This window comes from Oncorhynchus gorbuscha, unplaced genomic scaffold (assembly GCF_021184085.1).
Source record: "Oncorhynchus gorbuscha isolate QuinsamMale2020 ecotype Even-year unplaced genomic scaffold, OgorEven_v1.0 Un_scaffold_308, whole genome shotgun sequence".
Classification (NCBI taxonomy): Eukaryota; Metazoa; Chordata; class Actinopteri; order Salmoniformes; family Salmonidae; genus Oncorhynchus; species Oncorhynchus gorbuscha.
In genome coordinates, this window is record NW_025745169.1 from 104,299 (window position 1) to 109,848 (window position 5,550).

A 5,550-nucleotide genomic window follows, 5' to 3' on the forward strand; every position below is an offset into this window, starting at 1 on the left:
TAGGTAGATATGACTAGTTTAATGGTTTTATAAACTGAAATCAGGTGTTTTTATAGGTAGATATGACTAGTTTACAGTTTCCTCAGAACCCCGTACGGTGGGATCAAGATCGATTTCACCAAACACTCGTATCCACTGAAATGGTCATAAAGCTGTTGGTAGGCAGAAGTGTTGTTGACTGTTCCCTCTGTATTCTCTCAGTATATCACACTCACAGGGACTAGACTACCACCTGATACCATGCTGCCCTGAACAGCTGGGTGTTTAATGTGGACCGGAGCGATGAAGGCACCCTTCGTTAAGTGTACTACCTGCTAACCCCCCAGGGAAACATTCTGTTACACATCCACTGGGGGATCCCAGCTGGGCTTCATCAGGGTCCTCCAGGGTCCTCTCTCTGGACACCTGCTCGCCCCTCCCCTGCTCTGCCCTGCCCTGCCAGCCACCTGTGTACTAGCTGGCTAGATAACTACCTCTGTGTCTGTGGATGGATGGAAGGATGGATGGTGTATATTAGCTAGCTAGATATCTAGCTCTGGGGCTGTGGATGGATGGATGGATGGATGGTGTATATTAGCTAGCTAGATAACTAGCTCTGTGGCTGTGGATGGATGGATGGTGTATATTAGCTAGCTAGATAACTAGCTCTGGGGCTGTGGATGGATGGATGGTGTATATTAGCTAGCTAGATAACTAGCTCTGGGGCTGTGGATGGATGGATGGATGGTGTATATTAGCTAGCTAGATAACTAGCTCTGTGGCTGTGGATGGATGGATGGTGTATATTAGCTAGCTAGATAACTAGCTCTGGGGCTGTGGATGGATGGATGGTGTATATTAGCTAGCTAGATAACTAGCTCTGGGGCTGTGGATGGATGGTGTATATTAGCTAGCTAGATAACTAGCTCTGGGGCTGTGGATGGATGGATGGATGGTGTATATTAGCTAGCTAGATAACTAGCTCTGGGGCTGTGGATGGATGGATGGATGGTGTATATTAGCTAGCTAGATATCTAGCTCTGGGGCTGTGGATGGATGGATGGATGGTGTATATTAGCTAGCTAGATAACTAGCTCTGGGGCTGTGGATGGATGGATGGTGTATATTAGCTAGCTAGATAACTAGCTCTGGGGCTGTGGATGGATGGATGGTGTATATTAGCTAGCTAGATAACTAGTTCTGGGGCTGTGGATGGATGGATGGTGTATATTTCTAGCTCTGTGGATGGATGGATGGATGGATGGATGGTGTATATTAGCTAGCTAGATAACTAGCTCTGGGGCTGTGGATGGATGGATGGTGTATATTAGCTAGCTAGATAACTAGTTCTGGGGCTGTGGATGGATGGTACCCTCCAGGAGGCCAGGCGGCCCACAGCCTGATGTAGTAGCATCTCTCCTCCCCCTCGTCTCCCCAGCGCCTCGTTCCTTTGGCTGTAGCTGACAGATGAGTTGAGGAGCAGTAGCAGCAAGATATCTGGGCTGCAGTTAGGAGGAGTGGAGCGCTGGCTTTGGCTGTAGCTGACAGATGAGTTGAGGAGCAGTAGCAGCAGGATCTCTGGGCTGCTTACCAGTTAGGAGGAGTGGAGCGCTGGCTTTGTCTGTAGCTGACAGATGAGTTGAGGAGCAGTAGCAGCAGGATCTCTGGGCTGCTTACCAGTTAGGAGGAGTGGAGCGCTGGCTTTGTCTGTAGCTGACAGATGAGTTGAGGAGCAGTAGCAGCAGGATATCTGGGCTGCAGTTAGGAGGAGTGGAGCGCTGGCTTTGTCTGTAGCTGACAGATGAGTTGAGGAGCAGTAGCAGCAGGATCTCTGGGCTGCTTACCAGTTAGGAGGAGTGGAGCGCTGGCTTTGTCTGTAGCTGACAGATGAGTTGAGGAGCAGTAGCAGCAGGATCTCTGGGCTGCTTACCAGTTAGGAGGAGTGGAGCGCTGGCTTTGTCTGTAGCTGACAGATGAGTTGAGGAGCAGTAGCAGCAGGATCTCTGGGCTGCTTACCAGTTAGGAGGAGTGGAGCGCTGGCCTTGTCTGTAGCTGACAGATGAGTTGAGGAGCAGTAGCAGCAGGATATCTGGGCTGCAGTTAGGAGGAGTGGAGCGCTGGCTTTGTCTGTAGCTGACAGATGAGTTGAGGAGCAGTAGCAGCAGGATATCTGGGCTGCTTACCAGTTAGGAGGAGTGGAGCGCTGGCCTTGTCTGTAGCTGACAGATGAGTTGAGGAGCAGTAGCAGCAGGATCTCTGGGCTGCTTACCAGTTAGGAGGAGTGGAGCGCTGGCCTTGTCTGTAGCTGACAGATGAGTTGAGGAGCAGTAGCAGCAGGATCTCTGGGCTGCAGTTAGGAGGAGTGGAGCGCTGGCTTTGTCTGTAGCTGACAGATGAGTTGAGGAGCAGTAGCAGCAGGATCTCTGGGCTGCAGTTAGGAGGAGTGGAGCGCTGGCCTTGTCTGTCGGGCCTCTGTCTCTTTCTCTACTGCTGGGGTCATTATTTACCAAGACCCACCCGGGCCCTCTCTCCTTCTCTCTCTCTTTCCCTCTCCCCCTCCCTCATTCTCTCCCTCCCTCCACCCTCTCTCTCTCCCCTCTCTCGCTCTCATTTATTCAGCCATTCATTTAATTAGCTATTAATATATTTATTCAGCCATTCAACCATTCATTAATTTATTCAGCCATTCATTAATTCAGCCTTTCATTAATTTATTCAGCCTTTCATTAATTTATTCAGCCATGCATTAATTTATTCAGCCTTTCATTAATTTATTCAGCCATGCATTAATTTATTCAGCCTTTCATTAATTTATTCAGCCATGCATTAATTTATTCAGCCATTCATTAATTTATTCAGCCATTCATTAATTTATTCAGCCTTTCATTAATTTATTCAGCCATTCATTAATTTATTCAGCCTTTCATTAATTTATTCAGCCATTCATTAATTTATTCAGCCTTTCATTAATTTATTCAGCCATTCATTAATTTATTCAGCCTTTCATTAATTTATTCAGCCATTCATTAATTTATTCAGCCATTCGTTAATTCAGCCTTTCATTAATTTATTCAGCATTTCATTCATTTATTCAGCCATTCATTGAATTATCTATACCTTCATTTGTTCAGCCCTTCAGCCGTTCATTCATTTGTTGTCAGATTCACTCATACATAGTAGCAGTGAAAGGGTTATTGTTTCCTCTCTTGGCCGTGTTGTTTTAAACATGGGTATTTTAAAGCAGTTCCCTGTAAAAGGCCCGTCTCAGCCTCACCATGGAAAAGACCACATGTAACGCCGGTCCTCCAACAAATGAACTGTGATTGCAGGTCCAGGCAAGTCGATGTTACATGACAACACGGACATCTGTGTTGGGGGTATTCACTCTGATTCACTCTGATTCACTCTGATTCACTCTGATTCACACTGATTCTCTCTGATTCACTTATTCACTCTGATTCACACTGATTCACTCTGATTCACTCTGATTCACTCTGATTCACTCTGATTCACTGATTCACTCTGATTCACTCTAATTCACGTATTCACTCTGATTCACTCTGATTCACTCTGATTCACTCTGATTCACTGATTCACTCTGATTCACTTATTCACTCTGATTCACTCAGATTCAGTCTTATTCACTGATTCACTCTGATTCACTGATTCACTCTGATTCACTCTGATTCACTTATTCACTCTGATTCACTTTGATTCACTCTGATTCACTTTGATTCTGATTCACTCTGATTCACTTATTCACTCTGATTCACTCTGAGTCACTCTGATTCACTTATTCACTCTGATTCACTCTGATTCACTGATTCACTATGATTCACTGATTCACTCTTATTCTCTGATTCACTTTGATTCACTCTGATACACTCTGATTCTCTGATTCACACTGATTCACAGTGGTGGTGTAGAGCTGAGCTCACCACAGAGTAGCTCTCTCTCTAGCTCACTTCCCCCTCTCTCTCGAGCTCTTTTCCCCCTCTCTCTCTAGCTCTCTTCCCCCCTCTCTTCCCCCTCTCTCTCTCTCGAGCTCTTTTCCCCTCTCTCTCTAGCTCTCTTCCCCCTCTCTCTCTCGAGCTCTTTTCCCCCTCTCTCTCTAGCTCTCTTCCCCCTCTCTAGCTCACTTCCCCTCTCTCTCTCTCGAGCTCTTTTCCCCCTCTCTCTCTAGCTCTCTTCCCCCTCTCTTCCCCCTCTCTCTCGAGCTCTTTTCCCCCTCTCTCTCTAGCTCTCTTCCCCCTCTCTTCCCCCTCTCTCTAGCTCACTTCCCCCTCTCTCTCTAGCTCTCTTCCCCCTCTCTTCCCCCTCTCTCTCTAGCTCTCTTCCCCCTCTCTCTCTCTAGCTATCTTCCCCTCTCTCTCTCTAGCTCTCTTCCCCCTCTCTTCCCCCTCTCTCCCCCCTCTTCCCCCCCTCTCTCCCCCCCTTCCCCCTCTCTCTCTAGCTCTCTTCCCCCTCTCTCTCTAGCTCTCTTCCCCCTCTCTCTCTAGCTCACTTCCCCCTCTCTCTCAAGCTCTTTTCCCCTCTCTCTCTAGCTCTCTTCCCCCTCTCTTCCCCCTCTCTCTCTCTCGAGCTCTTTTCCCCCTCTCTCTCTAGCTCTCTTCCCCTCTCTCTCTCTCGAGCTCTTTTCCCCCTCTCTCTCTAGCTCTCTTCCCCCTCTCTCTAGCTCACTTCCCCCTCTCTCTCTCTCGAGCTCTTTTCCCCCTCTCTCTCTAGCTCTCTTCCCCCTCTCTTCCCCTCTCTCTCGAGCTCTTTTCCCCTCTCTCTCTAGCTCTCTTCCCCCTCTCTTCCCCCTCTCTCTAGCTCACTTCCCCCTCTCTCTCTAGCTCTCTTCCCCCTCTCTTCCCCCTCTCTCTCTAGCTCTCTTCCCCCTCTCTCTCTCTAGCTATCTTCCCCCTCTCTCTCTCTCTAGCTCTCTTCCCCCTCTCTTCCCCCTCTCTCCCCCCTCTTCCCCCTCTCCCCCCCCCTCTTCCCCCTCTCTCTAGCTCTCTTCCCCTCTCTCTCTAGCTCTCTTCCCCTCTCTCTCTAGCTCTCTTCCCCCTCTCTCTCTAGCTCTCTTCCCCCTCTCTCTAGCTCTCTTCCCCCTCTCTCTCTCTAGCTATCTTCCCCTCTCTCTCTAGCTCTCTTCCCTCTCTCTCTCTAGCTATCTTCCCCCTCTCTCTCTCTAGCTATCTTCCCCCTCTCTCTCTAGCTCTCTTTCCCTCTCTCTCTCTCCCCTCTCTCTCTCTAGCTCTCTTCCCCCTCTCTCTCTCTAGCTCTCTTCCCCTCTCTCTCTCTAGCTCTCTTCCCCTATCTCTCTCTAGCTCTCTTCCCTCTCTCTCTCTAGCTCTCTTCCCCCTCTCTCTCTCTAGCTCTCTTCCCCTCTCTCTCTCTAGCTCTCTTCCCACTCTCTCTCTCTAGCTCTCTTCCCACTCTCTCTCTCTAGCTCTCTTCCCCCTCTCTCTCTCTAGCTCTCTTCCCACTCTCTCTCTAGCTCTCTTCCCCTCTCTCTCTCTAGCTCTCTTCCCTCTCTCTCTCTCTAGCTCTCTTCCCTCTCTCTCTCTAGCTCTCTTCCCCCCTCTC